General features: G+C 39.0%; 2 protein-coding genes across 24 annotated transcripts in view; one reads left to right on the top strand and one right to left on the bottom strand.

Annotated features, from left to right (window-relative positions):
- ADGRL2 (adhesion G protein-coupled receptor L2) overlaps positions 1–23,314 on the top strand; it is a 621,134-nt gene that overhangs the window by 329,046 nt on the left and 268,774 nt on the right. The gene's annotated exons all lie outside the window — the stretch shown is intronic.
- LOC109246166 (protein ALEX-like) overlaps positions 6,071–23,314 on the bottom strand; it is a 99,819-nt gene continuing 82,575 nt past the window's right edge. The window contains exons 7-8 of the mRNA XM_053899157.1: positions 9,542–9,632; positions 6,071–6,205 (exon numbers count right to left, since the gene is read on the bottom strand). The gene's annotated coding sequence lies outside the window, so the exon portion shown is untranslated. The remainder of the gene's footprint in view (positions 6,206–9,541; positions 9,633–23,314) is intronic.

Raw genomic sequence — 23,314 nt, 5'->3', positions numbered from 1 at the left:
AAGGCTCAAATTTGTCATAACACTCATTAGTCAAATGTGTGATTTACTTTGATTCAAAATTAATTTCAGGGTTTTCACAGGGAAATTTCATTAATGCTACTTACACAATTATTACACTTACAGAAATGTGTGGAGGATACACTGGCTTTTATAAGACTCCGATTCTAATCCTGACGCGACTGTGTTCTAGTTGTGATACTAGACAACTGTCTCACCCTTCCCGAGTTCCATAAAAAATAATGATAAAAGTCCCTATTGTTTATGTCCCATTGTTACTGGGAGATTTGAATAAGCTAACATATGGAAATGACTCATTACAGTTCCTGAAATATTTGAAGAGGAGGAACTGTTAACACCCTTTCTCCATAAGAGCACCACCATTGAGACAACTGTTCAACTTGACCTTCCTCTCCCACATTAGTTGTATCAGTTGTATTAGTCATCAAGTCCTTCATGTCTACCTCCTAAATATCTCTCGATTATATCTTTTTCATCTTCCCTTCCACTTCCCAAGTAAATCCCCTCATTCATTTCCTTACGCCTTGACTAAAATAACGACCGTGTAATTCACTCTTACCTACAGACTCAACCACTGCCAACCCATTCTTTATGCAGAATTCTTTCTAGTGGAATAAATATAATTATATTATTTTCTGCTTAAAACTATGACTTCCTGATGCCCATAAATAGAATTTAATTTCCCTAGAGTGAGTTAAAAAAGGCATTTACAATTAGTTCAACATCATCTTCTATTTATCACATACTCTATGTAATAAGGCCACTACACTATCCTTTTCCGTGGACTTCTATCTTTGCACTCACTGTTCCCCTTACCTATGATGTATTTCCCACCCTCTGACAGTGGACAACTATTCATCTTTAAGACACAGCTGAAATGTCATCTCCCACATGTCGCCTTCCCAGAGCACACAGGAAGAATTTATCATTCCTGTAGGACTTATTTCCATTATACCACACCACATTTTATTAATTGCTTGTTTACATGTCTGTCTCTACACTAGACTAGGAGCTCCACTGCACAGCACAGAGCTAAGAATGTGGTAGATAATATTTGATAAATATTAACTGAATTAATGATTGAGGACAATAACAAAAAAAAAATTGATGTTACAATAGGTCTGCCCATGAACTAAAGTCCCAAATTTGCAAGTGCCTTTTTATTTTTACTATATATTTGTAGCTTCTGTCCACACAGAAGTGGAATTGAGATCAGTATTTAGGGAAGTCAAGAAAAAAAAAAAAACACCTTTTGTGTCAATTATATTGATGTTACAAGCAAATGTATCTTTAGCTAAATTGTCTCAAGTTTAAATGTCTCAATTTACTCTGCTTGTTTAGACACAGCATGAACAGAGAGGTATTTTTGTTTTTCTTAGAAAAATACAAATTTTAGATAGCCTATTCTCTGCCTTTGCGTGCAGGCACAAAGGGAAGTGGGACGTGCGTGCAACAGCAAACTGACGTTTACATATGGATTCATCGCTGAGTCTCAAAGAGTTCTCATTCAGCACACTTTGCACCCTGGTTCCCCTTTCTACAAAAAAAAAAAAAAGTACCTCTACCCTGAAGTAAGTTGGTCTGAACAGTGACCTTTAATTTCTCTAGTCACCCAGGTTGCAAATTAATGAGGGGTTGCCAGTGTGTGACCACACTCCCCAGCAGCTGAGTATTCGAGTGATGGGCACTGGCCTGCCTTGAGGTTTTGAGTCCTGAAGTGCTGAAGGATGGAGGTCAGCACTGCGGAGTCTTAAAGCTGGTGGCAGCAGCAGCTCGGCCCAAGTAGAGGCGATTTTCCGGGAGAATGGTCAACCATTCTGCAGCATGGGCAGAATTCAAAGTTCCAATGACCAGTGGCCACCATCAATTTGGGCTGAAAGTCTAGGCTTCAAACCTTGGTGTGGAAACAACGCTTACCTTGTGCTGAGATGAAAAACCATCCTTATCAACAATGGAGACAACAAATGTGTCTGGCAACCTTTTTCTAGGATCCGCACTGTTGGTGTCATTAAATTCATGAGTTTTCTAGTGTTCCTTCTGTACAGGGAGCTTCTATACTTTTTAATATTGTATAATTTTGTTCTGTTGGGTGAGGGTCTGAGTTCTTTAAGCCGCAAACTTAATTCTTCCCCAAACTGGTATTCTCCATGCAATTACCATAAACCAATACTGCAATAAAGGATAGTCTTTAAAAAAATAAAAAGTACCTCTATCTTTAGGATGCTGTGGATTTTAATGAGAAGATTCAATGGCATTTCTTTCTTTCTTTCTTTCTTTCTTTCTTTCTTTCTTTCTTTCTTTCCTCTCCTTTCCTCTCTTTCTCTTTCTCTCTCTCTCCCTTCCTCACTCCCCCTTCCTTTCTTCCTTCTTTTCCTTCCATCCTCCCCTCCCATCCTCCCTCTCTCTCCCTCACTTTCTTTCTTTTTTTCTTTCTTTCTTTCTTTCTCTCTTTCTTTCCTTCTTTCTTTCTTCCTTTCGTCAAGAAAATAAGAGAGAAAAGTAAAATGCCAAGGTGTACAACAAGAGGAGTCCAGCTATAGTAATTAACTTCATTTTAGTGCCCAGCATAGTGCTGACAGTGAATAAATGTTCCTTGCTGGTGATGAAATGCTAAACATGAGAACCTGTGTTTCTGGTTCTACACTGTCTTAAAGCTGCTATTATTCAGCATTTATTAGATACCCACAGAGTATGAGGCATAAACATGACAAGTAGAAAACACACAGTCCCTAACCTCTAAATTACAAAAGACAGATGCACAGGAAAGTAGGTGGATCTTGAAATTGTTTCCAAATGGCTATTTGTAGGAGGATTTAGAGAGTAGGAAAACCAAAGGGAGGCAGGGTGGGGTGGACAGGACAGAGTGTTAGGAAATGGGAGGAGGAAGAGGAGTTAGTGTTTTCCTAAAAGGAACAGGGTAGGAAGTCAGACCAATTTCCAGAAGCATAAGAGTAAACAGGAGAGATCCACTGGTGATATTGAAGAACCCAAGGGAACAAGGAGGGGAGAGGGTTTTTCTATCGGCTCCCCATGTCCTCTTTGCTAGTAGGGACACTTCCTCTAGCTTCTCTGATCAGCAATACGAGAAAAAGCATGATTATTTTAAAGTAAGACACTCCCATGCTAAATGAATGGTCTTGTCTTTACTAGCCTCAGTTACCTCATCTTCAAAATGGAACAATAATACTTCAAAAAATTCACCTAAGAAGATGAAGCATGTAAATGCCCCATACTGGTGCCTTGTACATCCTTTAGGAAGCAAATCCAGAGTTCTTGGAAACTTAGGCTAGTGTTCTAATCTCTGATCCCAATTTCCTGCTTTTTCTTTTCTTTCTCCTGTGTGTCAAAAGGGGTAAGATATCTTTTAGAAAAGAAGATGAAATTTAAACAAGCAATATTGGTTAGTAAATATGTAGACAGGATTTATGTTAATGCTAAGGCTTCATTTCTAACTGAATTTTGGGCCGGTGAGATTTTTAACCTAGTTAGTAATTTCTTTTTAGCAGTCAGATAGAGACCAAAAAAATCACAGTGGGAGCCTTGTAAAATGGCTCTTGGGGCCCTCAAGGGCATTCTCTCAGTCTTTTCATCAACAGAGCTGGTCTATATCATAAGTCTTATTTATAAGGAGGCTTTCAGGCAATTTCACACTGCTTTTCTCTGATGCAGCCCCAAAAACATGTAAACCCAAGGGATTAGTAGCGACTTAAAGGGAAAATAGTGTAAAGTTACACCACGAACTGAGGCGGTGCAGCTGCCTTGATGCACTGTTCCCTTGGGCTCCTACAGTGAATGAAACTTATCTAAGTGGCCCAGTCCACTCCCACGCTGCCAGACCCGTGGCCCTTTGTTACAATGTGCACGAGAATTGCTCCATCTCAGGGGGCAGCCGAGTCTGTAATGACCTGCATTGTAGAAGCACGCAGGAGTTCACTATCTAGGAATGAAGACTTAAATCTCCTTTTATATTTCTCTGTTGACAGTTGTAAGCAGGGCTGTGTAGTAAACAAAATGTTTATTCTGGCAGCGTTGCTTTCATAGGCAGTTCAGATACATTTATCGAATAGGGCAGCAGTCTGAAATGGAAATGAAATGGGAAGATCAGCTGAGGACCATGGAGAAGTCTTGAAAAAGACTGACTATTCCCCAAATGCAAACATCATGAGGCTGGCATACTTACACTGATGATCTCATCCAACCAATAATTAATAAGTGTGAATTAGGCTAATGAAATCAGATAGAGTAATGAAAGGCAGCCTCCTACTTGTTAGCATTGCTATTTTCTTCATTATTTAACCTCTAACAGAAACTGAATCTGCTGCTCCAGGTCTAATTGAGCCTATTTGACTTCGAAACAACTTTTTAAAAATTGTTCCAAAGAGCCTTTACGAAGGTATATAATTGTGACCATATTAAGAATCTATAGGACACATGCAACATCAGGAACATGGTTCAAATCAGAACAACTGTAGGCATTTCCTGCTCCTTTGATAAGACTAAATTGCAAGTAAAGTAAATGATGAAGAGGGATTTTCTTTGAAGGCAAGGATTTTTAAAAGTCAGAGACACTCCATCCCCCAAATGACAGCTTCTTTAATTTTTGACACGCACAATTTAGTAAATAATTAAACTATAACCTTATCTCTCTCTCTGAGGGTAAGCACCATAGTATGATCTGGAAAAGTAATGGAGATCAAAACTGAGCTCTTTGGCCTACAAGGCAGAGTCATGAAGACTTGACCTGGAAATGAAACGGGGAGATCACCTTCTGTGATGGGAATGTATGTGCTGCCACCGTATCCTCAATCTGCAAGAAAAGGGTGACTGTGAGTCTGATGTGATTTGGTTTCGATCTGAGGCTTCTCTTCCAAAGAAAGCTTGAGAATCTGCAAAACGAATCACGGGCAAAAGAAGCGTGTGCTTCCCATTCTTCTTCCCATTAAGCGGCATGCGGATAAGGGGCGCCCCGTGCAAACTGGAAGTGTTTGCAGACCATTCCAGTGACTTCACTTTTTCTCATGTCTTCCGTTTGAGCACAAGTGCCACAAAAGAGACAGGAAGTATGCATTTGTGACTAAGGGGTTAAACCCAGCAGGATGTGTGATAAAATTACAGTATATTTCCTATTTGATAATATTGGATCTATTTTGAGGTTACTTATCAGTTGGTTATTGTGCTAATAATTGCCATTAAAATTAATATTACATTTTGGGAATTAGGCAAAGAGCTAACAAGTTTGCTTTTACACAGAGCTTTCCAAAAGCAATCTGGGTAACTTGTTTCTGGAATGCAGCTGTGTAAGTTTTCATTAACATCTTGCAGGTGGAGCCTAATTTTAGTTCAGCCTTGAGAAGGGGGAATTGTTTTCCTCATGATAGGCTCCGCACCACAACAGCAGCAAAGCAGGTGGGGCTTCACCAAGCACTTGTTTACTTTCCTGTTTTTAAAAAACAGATGATTCATGTCTTTAATCATACAGTTTCTACTTGATTTTAACATGTCTTTAACAGAATAGTCTGGAGTACATTTGACCTATAGTTACTCAAATGTGAAACAAAAGCAATGAAATGGAAAATGATAAGAAAATGAGCACTGAATCCTAAATATAGTGGAGGAGAAGCCAGTGAATGGAGTGAAGTAAAATTTAGAAATACATCTGTTTGGCTACAAAAGCATTTCAAAATGCAACCTTCCAGATTCTAGTTTGGCAATTTGAAGTTGGCTCAGTTAGAAAGTTCAGTTTTTTCCCCCCTGCCATTGAGAGGAGGAGACTATTAGGGAAAGGAAGCAGTTGCTGAGAAGAGGGGAGATGTGGGGTCAGAAAGGGCAACTGAGATGTGGATTGTTTTCTCTTCCAAGTTTCCCCCTCCCCCTGCCTTTGCATCTCAGGGAAGGACTGGTAATCAGCTTAAATTTTAGGTCCTCAGGTCTGAAGAAGAAACACTGTAAGGAATCAGAGAGTGATTAATGACAGTAATTTCTCTTTTAATTTGTTTAGGAAATGTCTTAAGCTTTATGTTAGACTTCGAGGGCACAGACCCCATACCTTTGCTTTGTTTCATGTGTCCGAGCACAGTGAACCTACTGTGTGTGTTTCCTTGCATATTAGGACAGTGCAGTATGGCCATAATACTGCTGCGTCTCCCAGGTCCTCTGGCTTAAACAAGTGCCTTTGAATTCTTCTGCCCTGTGGGGTGTGCAAGAAAATTCCATTACCTCCACAGAGAGGGGACAGCTTCACGAGCTTCTTTCTTTCTATTCAGTCTCTTGGAATGGATGGAATTTGTGATTATGTTATATGGAAGTCTATTGTTCTGAACCTTAAAATAAAACTTTTTTTTTTTTTTCTTAAAAGCCCCTTTCTGGACCCTGAAGGTCACCGTTCAACGGTGACCTTTATAAAAGTTTTCAACCTGGGATACAGGTTTATCCATGAATAAGCTTCAGAGTACTCATGAACAGAGTTTCTTGTGTTTTTTTTTTTTCTTTAGTAAATTTTTTGAATGTGCATTTTTGTCTCAGGAGATAGTCCGCAGCTTTATTTGGATTCCCAAAAAGAACTGATAACCCCCAAAATTTTAAGAACTATTACCTTATACAGAATATTTTCAAATAAATAGAAATATTTAATATAAAGGAAATACAGCAGTTTACTTGGGCTAATGATTTTAATGAAAATAGAGTACTTATCAGCCCTCCTCATATAATGAATCTCAGTCTGAATCAGAACTAAGCTCACACTGTAAGTCTGCCTAGTTCCTTTCCCTGGGATATCATCATTCTTTCCTTATTTTTAACCTGTAACTCTGCTAAGTGAGCATCTAAAAGGCTCTTAAAATTTTAAGATGTGCTTCTTTATTCAACATATATTTGTTAAGAGCCTATTACATTTAAGGTACTTCTATTTTTTTTTAAATTTTGTTAATGTTTATTTATTATTGAGAGACAGAGAGACACAGAGCGTGAGCAGGAGAGGGGTAGAGAGAGGGGAAGACACAGAATCTGAAGTAGGTCTCAGGCTCTGAGCTGTCAGCACAGAGCCCGACATGTGGCTCGAACTCACAAACCACGAGATCATGACCTGAGGCAAAGTTAGTCAGTTAACCAACTGAGCCACCCAGGTGCCCCGTTTAAGGTACTTCTAGATTTCAGAAATATCCAAGTATCCCTCTTTAAGAAGTTCCGGGGGGATGGGGAGGCTGTGCCTGGGTGGCTCAGTAGGTTAAGCTTAGGACTCTTGGTTTCAGCTCAGGTCATGATCTCACAGTTCATGGGTTCAAGCTCTGTACTGAACCCCCCTCTCTCTGCCCCTCCCCAGCTTGTGCTCTCTCTCTCTCAAAATAAATTGGAAAAAGAAAAAAAGTCCCTGGACCTCTGGCCAAGACAATCTACTAAGAAAAGAAATTCAACCAACTGATATGTTTGTAAAAAGGGAAAACATGTGAGGCTTCAGATTTTCAAAACATGTTGTATATCCTCCTTTTGAGATATAAACACAAGGGCTAAAAACAAATGACTGTGACCCTTTGACAAGAACCATACCACACCCAAACCTGTTTGTTCTGCCACCGCATTCCGCCCACTTGCAGATTTGGCTGGAGAGGGGTGCGCGTGGGTGACAGAATGGAGGGATGGAACTTTAGATGTGGCTCCCATGAGTGGAATGGGAGGAAGGGTCATCAAAAGGCAAGAAGGAACCAGCTTGTTTGAGATTTAGGCTAAGACACTATGTTTGACTGATTTGATCTTACAGATTCCCTAAAGCTCCATCAGAATGTGATTTTACAACTCTCTTGAGGATAGACCCACCGGAGATTGCAGGGTGACCTTCCAGTTTCTCGATAAGACCCAATCTTTGGATGAGATCTAGCTGTTACTGTTTCTTCCATTCCCCGACATCTGAGACTCTTCTCACTCTGTCCCAAATTTTTCTTTGATTCCAGCTGATTCCCAGGAGTAGGAAGACAAAGAAAATGGGAAATGAGTTGATATGGAGAGGAATGGAGTTCTTCTAATTCTCTCTCACTATGACCCAGACTACCAATAACAAATGCCATAGATTTGATCTTCTCAATATTCCATTTGCTTTTAGCCTCATTCCTAATGTAAAATTCAGTGCCCAGCTTCAATTCATCATGAAATCCAGGACTATCTTGGAGAGGATGAAATGGAGTTGCAGCCCTATTTCCAGAAACTATAAAAGGTTGTTTGGACTATCTATATAGAAGGCTTAGTTTTTGAACATTCCTAGTTAAAAATCATAGAATTGGCAAGCTGCCATCCTCATTTCTAGGTTTTTCATTTCTTTGTAAATTTTTCCTACACTCCTCTCTAGGCAAACCTACACTTTTCCTGCTGAGATTCCTTAAGTCATAGAGTAAAATGTCACCTACAGGAAACATGTGATTCATTTCACTCTTGCTGGTAGGTACATTCAGAATTCTACTTCAAGTGGGTTATTTCCCGTTTTTTAATCTAAACCTTACTGTGCTGCCTGCAGTGGAAGCCTCAACCACAGCCGCTGAAATAAAGTCTTTAGAGAAACACTTACAGGAGACCTGGTTGTTCTGGTGCTGCTTCTGAAGAAGTTCCAATCAGCAGCAGGGTAAAATTTATGGGATGCTTACGAGATTTTTGGTTTCTTAAAAGGGCACACATGCCGCAGAGAATCTGAATATATTCTATGAAAATTGTACAGACGCCTCAACCAGCACAAGGACATGCACAGAAAATTTGAGAGGTCACCGTCTGGCAGGACCACACTCAAATCATCGTAGACAAATGAGATAAATCCTGTTTAAAGACTTAAAATGAAAGAAAGTGACTCTGTAACTTCAACTGGGGAGCCCTGCCCATATCTGAGTGTTATCTTTAGTTCTAGGATCCGTCTTTAGCATTTATTGGTACCAGCCCTGCATGGTTTTTATTTATTTATTTTTTAGCCTACAAGTTGGGTAAGGATAAACAAAACTTAGGCCAAAAACTCTGTAAGTACATGAGGATCTCTACTTTGTAGAAAAGAAATAATAATTTAAAAATAGAGAATATTTTGATAGCTCATACCAATATGTGTGGGTAATGTCTACTCTTAGTTTTCTTTTTTTAGATTTTTGATTATCCAGAGTTATATAGGCTGAGACGAAATGGCTTGCATATATGTATTGTAATCAAATTGAAGGACATATTTTATTTTTCTGTTTTTTTAATGTTTATTTATTTTTGAGAGAGAGGAAGAGAGGGAGTACGCACGTGCACAAGTGGGGGAGGGGCAGAGAGAGAGAGAGAGAGAGAGAGAGAGAGAGAGAGAGAGAGGATCCAAAGAGGGCTCTGTGCTGACAGCAAAGAGGGCTCGAACTCAGGAACCATAAGCTCATGACCTGAACCAAAGTCAGAGGCTTAACGGACTGAGCCACCCAGGTGCCCCAGGACATATTTGAAAAGTGTTTATTATACTCCCCCTACTACTGAAGGAAGAGCTGATACTCCATTAACTTGGATCAGGTGGGACGACCCAGGTACTCACCAGTCTTCACCCAGCAGTCCATAGTGTTGGATCCACTCCTTTGATGCCAGGCTATGGTGGCCTGGTGTGCCATGCTCCCTTGTAGGTTACTCTTAGGTTAAAATAAAGATGGGGAAGAGTAAGCGAGACACAAATTGGCTTGTTAGGAAAATGAGAATTGGTGGCATCATCATCATCATAATAATATAAGTGATATTTTCATTGCTATAGCACATTATAATTTTCCAAGTATTTATCTGCAAGGTGCTTTGACCTTTCTAATCATCTTTTGAGGAATATAGAGCAAGTATTATTAACTCATTTCATAGAATAGGAAATTTAAATCAAGGGTTGTAGAGTGGTAACAGGCATTGTTTCTGCCAGTATAATATTTAATAAAACATTAAATTAGTTGTCCATACTTCAAAAATCGGAGATTTCACATTAAAAAACCGGTATCTGACTTATCGAGGATAGTTGAGAGTTCTGCCACCACTGAATAATCCTGGGTCCATGTGCTCCATGACAACATAGTACACTATTTCCTTTTGCCTTATTTCCAGTCTCCTTACTCCTTCAGCTTTACTCACCAGGCCTTTCTAGGCATATGATTTTTGCACCCATAATGTAGAAAAACTTTTATAAGGCCATGTCTTGAAGCCATGATGGAGGGAGGCCTGAAGTGCAGCTCTACTGCTGCATTTTTTAAATCACAACATGTTCACACCGGGACTGTCTGGCCACCGCCACCTTCTCTCCTCTACTCCGAGAACGTTCTGTTCCACTGAATTTCTCACACTTACGCAAGAGGCCAGGTGCCCCCACGGCCCCATGTGGTTGGTGCTCTTCTTTATGTTTTTCATACTGCCTGCTTGCCACTCTCCCTCTCCTTACTTTATTCTAGTGTTCCACTCAAAGATCTCCTGTTCTCTGTTCTCTACAGCCATCTCAGAGCCCACCCGCAGCTTCCCACCTCTCTCCATGTCATTATTTATTCAGCCTCTCATTTATTCAATAAGCATCCGATGAGTAGATTAAAAAAGGAAAGAGTAGTAGTATGCCAGTGCACTAGTCCACACTTGACTTGCTCTTCTTCCCAGGTCTATGTTGCGGTGAAAACATTACAGTTTCCTTCTCTGTTTCAACTGTGGCTCCGTTCACTTAATAATAAAGATTTTGGGAAGAATGATATTGAGCCACATCTATCACAGGCACTGTGTTCGAATTTGGGCAACCTCTCTTCGAGGTGGGCCAACATAAAGCTTGTCGATTCAGTATTTTTAATATATTTATCAAGAACGCTCCTTGCTTGAGCAGAGTAACTCATGTTTCTTTACCACTTTAGTAAACAGGGAAAACATTAATTCAAACTGTGGAGAAGGCAGTATTCTGCTTTCCCCCAGCAGGAGACAAATTGGTGCCTGGCAGGGAAAATTATGTGTCGAAAAATAATGCAGAAGAGATAAGGGCTAGCCCCAGTTATTGATTCATTACACAGATATTTTTAAACAGCTATTGTGTTTCAACACCAAGCTAGGCCCTGCAGATAAGTAGATATGTAAGTAAATAAGAGCCGTGGATCTTATGGGTGTATACAGGCATCTGAGCAGGGTATAGGGGATACAAAGGAGACAGCAGTCAATGAAATCAACAAAATCCATAAATAAGTTGATCCTTGAGCTGCACCCTAACAGATACAGTATATTTTGCATTCACTTTGAATAGGATATTAAGGACTGGTTAGTATTACGAAATAACTTGGGAAGATGGACTTTTCCTTCATGAAGATATACAGCATATGAAAAACACTTAAGAACATAGCGGGTACATAAAGAAAGTGCACAGTAGATGCAGAATAAATATACAGTATACAGTCTCCACACGCTACTAGAGTTTCAGGTCTGGTTCAATTACTTGCTAAAAATGTGACCTCGGACAAGTTGCTTCACATCTCTGTGCTTCAGTTGCTCCCTCTTTTAGAAGGAGATGATAATGTTACCTACTTTATAAATCGTGGCAATAAGTGAGATAACGTATGTAAAATGTTTAGCACAATACCTGGCACATGGTAATAAAAAAGTTACCTATTAGAATTATTAGAATGTGATATAGTATAAGCCCATACAATATGTTGCTTTGAAATAGCCAGCATCAAAGAAAAGATCATATATTTCAAAGCTCTTATTAATGAAAACTTAGATAATTAAAACAAAAAAAGAAATCTAATATCTAATATGCCTTGCATCATTTATGTTTCAGTTTTACATTTTATTCTCACTCATCTTAATGAAACCAGACCAGGTCTCATAATTGCCCTTCTGCAACTAACTGTTCAGTATTCAGTTTCTTGAATTTTTCAGCAAGGTTCATCTTCCAGCTGTAATGCATTAGCATAATACTACTGTGCTGATGCCTCCAATACTGCCTATTTCCAAAGAGATACATTCTCAGCAACAAATTTTTACTTTCAAACTGATTAAAAATTGCGAGTCTTTCTTTTTCTTTGTTACATACCCACACATATATCTATACATCTTTTTTCGTAATATAGTATATTAATTATTTTATACTCCCCTTCAGAATTATTATTATTAAACATATTATTTTATTAAGAATATTTTACGAATATTAAAATAACATATAAATGTACACACACAATGTTCTTCTGAGAAAAAAACTGTCTTAAAAAGCCTTTATTTCCTCCCAATTCTTTGGTTATTCCCATTTAATTCAGATTAAACTGAGGCTTGAGTCTTGTCTAGATAGAGTAAAATAACATTTAAAAGGTTTTTCACATTGGAGGGCTCAACATTTTCCTTTTTTTAGTTTTTTTTATTAAAAAATGTTTTTTAACATTTACCTATCATTGAGAGACAGAGAGAGACAGAGCATGAGCATGGGAGGGGCAGGGAGAGGGGGAGACACAGAATCCAAAGCAGACTCCAGGCTCTGAGCTGTCAGTTCTGGTAGAGCCTGACGCAGAGCTCAAACCCACAAACCGCAAGATCATGACCTAAGCCTAAGCCAGACACTTAACGGACTGAGGCACCCAGGTGCCCCTAGGTTTATTTATTTTTATTTATTTTGAGAGAGAGAGAGAGAGAGAGAGAGAGAGAGAGAGAGAGAGCACGCGAGTGCACAAGCAGGGGAGGGCAGAGAGAGAAGGAGAGAGAGAATCCCAAGCAGGCTCCGCACTGTCAGCACAGAGCCTGATGCGCGGCTGGATCTCAGGAACCATGAGATCATGGCCTGAGCAAAAATCAAGAGCTGGATGCTTAACCAACAGGAGCCACCCAGGTGCCCCATCTACATTCTCTTGATAACATACTTTCCTTTCATTCTGTGCTTACCTACCAGAAATAATCTTGGGCCTTTCTATGTAGTAAAAAATATATACTATTCTATGAAAGAATTAATTCAGCTTTTAAAAATACAGCGTAATAATGGGGCCTCAGTGGCTCAGTTGGTTAAGTCACCTCCTTCAGCTCAGGTCATGATCTTATGATTCGGGAGTTCGAGCCCTATATCTGGCTCTCTGGCTCGCTGCTGTCAGTGCAGAGTCCACTTCAGATCCTCTCTCCCCTTCTCTCTCTGCCCCTCCCCTGCTAGTGTGTGCGTGCTTTCTCAAAAATAAACATGAAAAAAAAACCACAGTGTAATAAAAGTACAATTAAGGAAAGTTATATCGGTAGAATATTGTAAGAGATCAGGGCTTTATTATTTTCTAATATCCACTCAAACTGAAATAATAAACATTACCAAATAGAGGCTCTTCCCTCTTTCAAAGGCATTTTTTATTTTACAAAATTGGGATGATCTCCTACCTGGAAGCAAAGTACCCTGTCCTGTATTATCGTTTCCATATCACCTCTTGGGCTAGCACAGGGAAGTTTGAGATTTGCGTGAGAGCAGCTTCAGAATTGCTTCCCTGTCTGTGTTCCTCTGTTGTGTTCCAGGCCCTCTGCCATGCTCTTGGGCAGCACCTGGCACCATTGCCCTTTTCGTATCTTTTCCCTTCTTCTCATGTCCAAGTCTTATGTCCCAGACTGATACATTGTTCATTATTTATTATAGAGAAATCGAGCCTTCCCTTTATCCAGTGTTGCCCATCAGGCTATGCCCAGAAGGACCTTGACTTTCTCAACTTGAGCGTCTCATCCAGATTTATCTGTTGTTGTTTTTTTTCCCTTAACAAAAGAACCATTCATGTGTGATAGAAGTGTTGCTCCTGCCAAAAAGGCAAGTAATAGTGGTCTTCTTTCTTTTTTATAAAACAAGATTATAAGGCTTCTTTTCCTCTCCGTTATGTTGATTTTTTTAAAAAAAATATTAAAAAGTGTGTTCTATGTGTAAAACTGGGTGCAGAACAATTCAATCTTTACTTTCAATAACTCACATTACAGGAAATGAATCCCAGGAATCTGAAGCAGATAGCTACATACATATGTTTTGGTGTGCTCAGGATAGAAAGAACTTCACATGTGTTCATGGAATCTCTGCCAATTATTTCTGAGGTATTTGGAGAATGAGGCAGAATCAAGAAAACTGAAGATGAGGCGGCACCTGGGTGGCTCAGTCAGTTAAACATCAGACTCTTGATTTCAGCTCAGGTCATGGTGAGATCACGTTCCAAGTGTGGCTCTGCACTAACAGTGCTGAGCCCACTTGGGACTCTCTCTCCACCTCTCTCTCTGCCTCTCCACCCCTGCGCATGCACACACACACACACACACACACGCACACACGCACACACGCACACACGCACACACGCACACACACACACATACTCTCTGTCTCTCTCTCTCAAAATAAATAAATAAATAAACATTAAAAAAAAATACAAATGCCTGTGTGGCTCAATCAGTTCAGCGTCCAACTCTTGAGTTTGGCTCAAGTCATGATCTTATGGTTTGTGGGTTTGAGCCCCACATTGGGCTCTATCCTCACAGTGCAGAGTCTGCTTGGGATTCTCTCTCTCTCTCTCTCTCTCTCTCCACCCCTTCCCTGCTCATACTCGTGCTCTCTCTCTCTCTGTCTCTTTCAAAATAAATAAATACACTTAAAAGAAACAAAAAATCTATATAAATTATTAAAAATAAATAAACAAACAAAAGAAAACTGAAGATGAGTCTATGGTAATCTGATTTTATTTCAGAGGAAAGAAAGGTTCTGAGAACGGGAAACCAACAATTTTGACATCAGTCCCTAGCAAAATTTGGACAAAATTCTTAAAGTAAAAATGAAAATTTTGAGAAAATGTTAGCGACTGTTAAGGATCATTATGAGTTCACTAAGAACAAAGTAGCCCTAGGTAAACTAAATTACTTTTACCCTTGAAAAAAAAAAGGATAACCTAATTTTGGCAAGTCTTTTAATCAAAAGACTCATATATTCCTAGAAGATAAGTTGGAGCTACTTTACAGTATAGTTAAAAAGTTTCCAAAAATGGCAGCATTAACTCTTTAAGAGTGATTAGGAATGAATTTTGGAGTCAGAGCTTTGGTGGTTCAAACTGAAATTTATCAGCTATGTAAATTTGGGCAAATTGCATAAACTTCCTGAACCTTATTATCCTCAACTGTAATGAAGGATTAAAACTATCTGTGCCACAAAGATGATGTGCTTCTTAAATGACATAATGTATATGAAATGCTTTTTACCTATCTTTAAATAAGTACTCAATAAAAATGATAGATATTATATTTTATTCTCATTAGCTAAGCGTGATTGAGTATTGTCAATCTAAAAATAGATCTCTGAGAATTGTACTATCACTTATTTATTTATTTATTTAGGCCAGTGATTTGAAAGGAAACATGGAAGGCATAATAATTATATTGACAGTCCCCTGGCTATGCTGTGAGCTTTTTCAGGAAAGTGACCATGGCTCATGGCTTTGGGTACTGTCACTGCCTGACATAGTGCCTGACCCATAATAGCCACACAGATTCTTTCCAAAAATGATACAAAATAAAATATGGTAACTAAGACATTGGATAAAAAAATCAGGACTCAAAAGTGCCACAAATAATTACAACAATGGGCCAGTACCAAAAATGAGCTCTAATATCGATGAATATAAAGTCCACTATTTCCATGCAAAGAACACGTTGCAAGAGACTGGACCAGACAGAATTTGGTGTGAAAAATATTTAGACATTTTAGTTTTGTAAAAGTTCAACAACTAACAATATGCTAATGATACCAACCTCTCTTCAGAGTGCATTTCCTGCCTTCATAAAACTCTAAATTATTAGAAATAGAGTACAGAACAAGGCAGGCATCAGTACCCACGTACTTTGCATAATTAGACCACTTCTCAAGTAATGCATTCAGTTCTGCTGCCACATTTAGAAGAGACATGGACAAACTGGAATCTATCCAATATGGTGAGAAACCTTAAAAGCCATCTCATATTAGAATGATTAAAGGAATGTTCAGACTGAAAAAAGAGTAGACTTAGGGAAAAATGATAGCCATTTTTCAAATAGTTGAATAACTTTCATGTGGAATAGGGATTAAATTTATCCTCAAAGTTTCATGAGGCTTCAGAAAAAAATCATACCAAAGAATAGACAATTCAGGGAGATATTGGTCAAAAATGAGGAAGATCTCTATCTAAAATCAGAATGGATTGTCTTAGACTTAGTAATGCATTCTCTTCAAAATCATTTAATTTCATTGTATTTAGAAAATGTTACCATTCACATTTATATGTAAACCTTGTATAAGCCCTGTATAAAAAGGAACTCTTCAAGAATCTGCAGGTTAGTTACATCACTTACAGTGTCCATATACACACTTCTAAATGTACGACTAAATATTTACTTAGCAAAAATCTATTCAATATCATTATGTACATGTCAGTTTTGTGCTAGCTGTTGGGCAAGTTGAGGAAAAGACAATATTATATAAGGAATTTTTGCTTTGGGTAGGATATCGGGCCAAACTTTGATATTTGAGTTTACATCAACCCCCTTCCCCTTCAAAAAAGAAGACTTTGCTTGATTTAAATGTCAGTGAAAAAATTAATATCCCACTACTTCCAGAGTACATTGATAAAATGGGTAGAAAATGTAAGTCAAAGACACGCCATTTACATGTATTTAGCTCCATTATTTTCTAAACTTTGTTCTGATCATGTTGTACTTACAATGATTAATAAAACAAATAATTTGGCATGTTTCAAAAATCTTATCTTACCACTTGCAAACTTGAATTCCATTTATACATATACCTATAAAGAGATATATAGTCTATTAACTTTTTTAAATACCACCATTAATAAAAAAAAAATTGAGTACCAACTGTCTACTAGTCCCTAAGGTGTGAAAGATCCTCTTTTCTTAAGAAGTTTACAGAACATTTCTCCTATTATCGTTCTCCCGTAAGAAGCACTAAAAGAATCATAACTACCAGATGTATTTGATTTGCTATCAGAAAGTTTAAGAGCAAAAAGTTACAACATATTCAGTCATGTTCATTTTAATTGTTTGGGGAACTCCAATTTCCTTTGCCTTTTGTTTTCCAAGTGCTGGCTTTCAAAAAAGAAAAAGGTTAAAATATAGTAATTCTCTATGCTTATAAAAGCTATATTTTTAGGGAATGAACATGAAAACAAATCTATTTTTGTTCAATGGTTAATGAGAAGAGGATGGTTTCTAAAAAGGACACAAACAGAAAGCAGTAGAACTGCCTCGTCCTGCTCAGTGCAGCCCAATCCTGATTCAGCAAATAGGTATTTGCCAGTAGCAATGAGCATTGTGTACTACAATGACGATGCTGCTTAACTCGATACTGTTCCCACACCTCTGTTAGTCGAACCCAGTGCGTGGGTAACTCATGAAGTCACTGGGTACCTGAGCGAAATTTTGAAAGCAATGGAGGTTATGAGGGTTTAGGGACAGGTGGAACTGGCTACATGATCACAGCCACGCCCACCTCTTAAACTGCACTTGGCAACGAAATTCATGCCAATATGACACCTGTCTGCGTAGGAAATTCATGACGAGACAGAAGGGCAGGCTTCGGATCACAATAATAGTGACTGTGATCTCCCCAGAAGCCTCTCCGGGAAAAACTCAATACTCCTTCCTCACTTGTACGCCAACTGGAATTTGAAGGGAGCTTGCTAACTGAGGTTCTGTGTGGACCCAGAAGTACAACTGATAAGGTAAGGGCAATTATCTCTTGGTTTGATCACTAGAGATTGATTATAAAGGGTTTCCCTGCTCCATCTTCCCTTTCAAATGTAGATTACTGGGGCAATCTTCTTGGCAGTGTATTTCAGGGTCTTGAACTTGAGAGATAGAACTGTTTGGTGCCTGCTCTAAAAAAGAGACATCCAGCCCCTGCTATAGTTAACTGTGCAGTTTCTGGCTAATGGGATACAGAGAAATGAGGATGATGGTGAGCAGTGGTCGAGTGTTAAGGAGTGATTTCAGAGGAATGTGTCAAAGCAGCTCATCTCCCGGGCCCTACATGACAATGCTTTTTAGTAGCCACCTGTATTCAGAGATTTAAATTTATGAAAAGAGAATCATAATGATATCTTAATTGCTCTAAGGATGTCTTTTCAAGGGAATTGTCACAGATACAGTTCCTTCAGAGGAACTGAGAAACCAAAGGGTGACGGTTTTATTACGGAAGAGCTGAGGAAAGCCTCTGCCCTAGAAGTTAACGTTTATGGATCTCTTTGGCAAATAATAGTCTCCATTGCAATACTGCTGTGTTTGATGAGGATTCAAAAAGTCTTAATCAAATCTAGCAGTCATTCCTGCTTCTTTCTTTTCTAATCTTCCTGATCCTGAATTATGAGATCCTTATCTATTAAAATAAAACACCATTTGTTAAAGCCTTTTCAAAATTAAGACAAAAACCATCAAAACTAATTGTGTGCTAGTATCAAACAAACACATTTTTTAAGTTTGATGAATTGTTTGTAAGCACTAATCAAGTGGGTGGAGTCATAAAAGAGGGAGGGAACCAACTGAAACAATATATGTAATTTGTTTGCATTATTATTTGAGATAATTACAAAGCAAGCGTTCAAAAGCTGTTCTTTATCTTTATACCAGAAGGGAGAAAAATAGGCAGGAGAGGAAAAGCACAAGAACACCCAGCCATTGTCAGCTGCAATCTAAAATATTGCCGGATTCACAGTTGTCGAACATTAGCATTACTAAGAATGCCAGGGACAGAAGTGTCACGTTGAATGTAGAGTGATGACTTCATAGGAAGGCAGAGCTGAGGATATGACCAGTTTGCAGTTACAGAGAAATCAGCTTTAATTAATTTGAGTGCCAGCTCTGTGTATAATTACACAGCATGAGAGTTTGCATGCAAATGCGGAAATGCTGATTGTTCAAATACTTGCACTTGCTCATTAATACGTTGGGACTAAGCAGGGCTGGCAAGCAGACAGGGTAGAGCGCACACAGTGCCTGCAGGCTAATTTGTATTATACTGTAGTTAGCAAACAGATTTCAGATGTTTCTCCTTTCTTTAAATAATAAGCACAAAAATATGTGTGTCATTTTCATCTGTGACATACCTTGTTTTCTTCTTGATTAAAATAAAATGTTTGGGGTTGTTTTTAAAAAAAAAACTGCCGGTACACTGAACATTGCTATAATGTCGATTTGTAACTATTATACCCGTTATAGGTTCTATTTCACATTTATGTAATTATCCAAAATGGACATTTTTCATAATTGGTGAAGCTATACTCAGAAAAGGTAAATTTATAATTAAATCCCAGAAGGAATAAAACAATGGTCACAGTAGAATTATCTACTTGTCTGCTAGTATCTACTATCTTCTGGCCAGCTTCAGCTAGGGCTACGGGCTTCAGGTCAAGGACTGCTTTCTTTAGGAAAGCAGCTAACCCTAAAATGGACTGAGGTGAGATTTTTCCAATCTGACCACTGAATCTTTTAGCAGAGATCAATTTCAACCAAATTCCCAACTTCCCTGACAATGCCTCAGGGAAAAATCCTCTTAAATCACAACCTCAGGAATATGTGATACTTTCTTTTAAAAAAATAGTATAAGAGGGGCGCCTGGGTGACTCAGTCAGTTAAGTGTTCGACTTTGGCTCAGGTCATGATCTTGAGGTTCGTGGGTTCGAGCCCTGCATCTGGCTCTGTGCTGATGGCTTAGAGCCTAGATCCTGCTTCAGATTCTGTGTCTGCCTCTCTTTTTGCCCCTCCCCCTCTCACGTTCTGTACCTTTCTCTCTCAAAAATGAATAAACGTTAAAAAAATAAAAAGAAAATAGGGTAAGAAAATAAGGAATTTGCCAAAGTTCCATAAAACCTAGTACTACTACGGATGCTACCTATTTCCTTGGCAATATTTCATGCATTTCAATTCTACAAATATTTATGGAGCGCCTCTTTCTGTCAGACATCATGAAGCAGAGGATATACAACAGTAAGCAAGATAGACAAGCAAGATAGTCCCTGCATTTGCCATCTCTCTTCTCTCAGGAGTTGTACAAAGGAACCTAACTCAGTTTCCCTGGGAAATATATGCTATTAGCATTTATTACCTTGGAGAAGCCCACATTGCTGAAACCTGAGTCAATGGCTTTCCATAAACACAGTTCTCATGGCCTTTCTGGGAGACTAACTCCCTCTGTGACTTTTCTTTGACCCTATTGTGTAAGATAAAGGGAGCTGCCTCTGTCCCCAGGGCTGAATGGACACTGTGAAGGATATGCCAAACAGTCTATCAGGCAAGTCCCAAAGTCTATCTGTATAACAATAGATTGAAGAGGAAGGCTGTCAATATCCTTTCTGAAAGTCTACATCTGTGAGAATAGTCATTTTTCAAAGAAGAAAGTTGGACACAGCGCATGAATGGATATAGGACAATTCATGCCATTTCATCTGGCCAAAAGTAAGCAGTCAACTCAGTATATGACATGCTGGGGAACACAGACTAGAGTGTTCATCAGTATGACCCTTCCTCCCTTCCTAAAAAGTCTGTTCAAATATCCCACTGCCAAACACTTCCTACAGCTATGTATGATGAAAAAAGGTGAGAGTAAAAATATTCACACACAAGACTGGGACCCCCACTTCACTTTCAGCAAGGTCATAAGCCTCTCATCTTACATATAAAAAATACGCAAGGAAGGAAGGAAGGAGAAAATCCAGTAGTGCAAGAATCCAAGGGTATCTCCATGATGTATCCATGGTAATTTGGAAACAGTAGTTTTTATGGACTAACTATGAATTCCAAATACCCTGAGCTCAAACACCTTTTCCTCAAAACTCCATCATGATCAGATACCCACAATCAGAAAGCAAAAATCAGATACCCACAATCAGAAAGGAAAAAAATAACAAGCCAAAAATAAACTTCCAAAATATGTATGCATTCAGAAAATTCTATCTGCTGGCACCAAAATATTAAATGTACAGTAAAACCTTGGTTTGCAAGCATAAGTCGTTCCGGAAACATGCTTATAATCCAAAGCACACATATATCAAAGCAAATTTTAAGAACTATTGGCTCAGTTGTGATCATGTGATGTTCAGCATCATGTACTACTCATATTGCAAGACATCACTCATTTATCAAGTTAAAATTTGTTAGAAATGTTTGCTTATCTTGTAGAACACTTGTAGCACAAGTTACTCGCAATCCAAGATTTTACTGTGTATATATTTGGGATGTGGATATATTGATATCTTTACCAAGGAGAGCAAAAGAAAACAAATCTTAGAGGATGTTGTCTTCAGAAAATGACTTCTAGTGTGGGGTTGTGATAATATATGAAAAGACCTATATTCATGGGCAATGTAAGTAATTTATGGGGTAGGAAGGAAGGAGAATAAATGTGTAGAGAAGAAAAAAGATTTACTATGGAAATGAAAGGTGTTCAGGAAATATGAGGAAGCTCTAGCTTATAACACTCATCAAGAAAGCCTGTGACCTAGTACAGAAAGCACAATGCACCAGGGTGATTCAGAATGGTCTCCTGTGCTGATTATTGCACAGTGAGAACCATAGATAGGCTTCCAGCAGCTAATGATTCAGCAATGGTTAGATCAACAAGAACTGCTTCCACAGATTCATAGGTGCAGAATATGTACTTCAAGGGCATGAGAAGAATGAAGGTGATAATAGCTAGAATTAGAGTATGTGTGGAATTTTTACTCAAAAAGTGAAAAGAAAGAAGTAAGGCAAGAACATTTTTTTAGGAAGTGGAGATTTGACCATACTTGCTGGGGGAAAAAAGAGCTGGTGGAACAGGAGACATTGAAAGTACAAGGGGAAATGTGTCCTTAATGGGGCAGGAACTGGGGAGAGTCCAGGTTCTTATGCTACCTATAGAGATTTAAAAAACAAAACAAAACAAAACAAAGCAAAGCAAAAAAAATCTCACTCCAAGAAAAAAGAGGAAAAGAAGATGGTGACCGATGGTGGAGGTGAAGGAGATTGGGAGACTATGTGCCAGATGCCTCTGATCTAGTGAAGACATTAGTGAGATCATCCCCTAAGAAGGCATAGGAAAGGATGGTCATGACAATGACTTTACTTTCTTACTGGAAAAAAAAAAAAGGTAGAGCAAAATAATTGACAATGAAATTAGGTGAGGAAACGAAAGACAATGGAGACATGGGAATGGGTCATTGTAAAAGCTTCACGTTAACTCACCCCAAGGTAAAGTGAGTAATGGGACTGGACTTGTGATTACCTAGCAGTCTATAAGTTTACATTCTCCAATATCAGTACACTTACAATGGCTGTTTACAGTGTAGCACTCTTGTATTCCACAATGAGAGGGGAACTTTGGGCAAGATACCTGCACATAAAGTAGAGGAGACAATTTATGTGCAAAAGAGCTTAGTCTTTGGGGAGAAACATACCATCTCTCTGGGGCTTCCCTTTCCCTCTGCTCTCCTGCATCCTCGCTGGTGACAGTCAATGAATTTATTTAACAGAGGAGAAAAAAAATCTGTATGGGGCTGCCTAGGTCTCCCTTTATCATAGCACTTTTTACCTACATAACCCACATTCCTGTTGGCTCACCCTCCTGGGTTCAGGCACTAAAATTAGGGCAGCGACTTCTAAAAACCTATGTTTAATACAGTACTCGTGTATCACGTGGCAAAGAGAGAGAGGGCCCCAATGGTCTAACTCTCTGCTTGATGGTCTGGAATTACCATTAACATTTCAGGGCAAGTGCCTTCTTAGGCTTAGCTGGCTGTTCCAGTTTTCCTGCCAGAAGACAGAAGTACAGCGCATCAGTCATTGAGCAGCTGCCAATGGACACAGGGCATCCCCTGGGAGTGGCAGGCCTGGGTGTGGTATAACAGGGGCACGGAGCATTCTGAGATTCCTGGAGAGATTGGTGGTTGTGGTATGTGGATGTCTGGGCCCCCAAGGACCAGGTAGCACTCAGGAGGCAAAGGAACAATACAAACATTGTCTCAGAACACTTCCAGCCAGCCACTAGCCGCTTGTCTCAATTTCCTTTCTGTCTGGGCCTCTTTCCCTGCCTTCTGTTATCCTCTTACCAAGCTTTCCCAGATCCCAAATCTAAGGGTCTTGTTGACCAGGGAAAAGAGTTTGTAGCGTGTAACAAAGAGGGAATGTTGAAGGTTTTTAAATAAAATAATGATACTAAACCTAACCCTCCAATCAAAGACTTTTTCAGGGTCTACTTTCTGTCAGTCACTGCAATGTATGTAGGAGATTTAAAGACAGACATAACAGGCCCTTTACGTATGGAGCTCACTATCAAATGAGAAGACAAACCTGTTTGACTAGAATACTTAAT

This window comes from Panthera pardus, unplaced genomic scaffold (assembly GCF_024362965.1).
Source record: "Panthera pardus isolate Hobbes unplaced genomic scaffold, ASM2436296v1 HiC_scaffold_11, whole genome shotgun sequence".
Lineage (NCBI taxonomy): Eukaryota > Metazoa > Chordata > Mammalia > Carnivora > Felidae > Panthera > Panthera pardus.
Note: the sequence above shows the minus strand (reverse complement) of the source record. Positions and strands in the feature narration are given on the sequence as shown.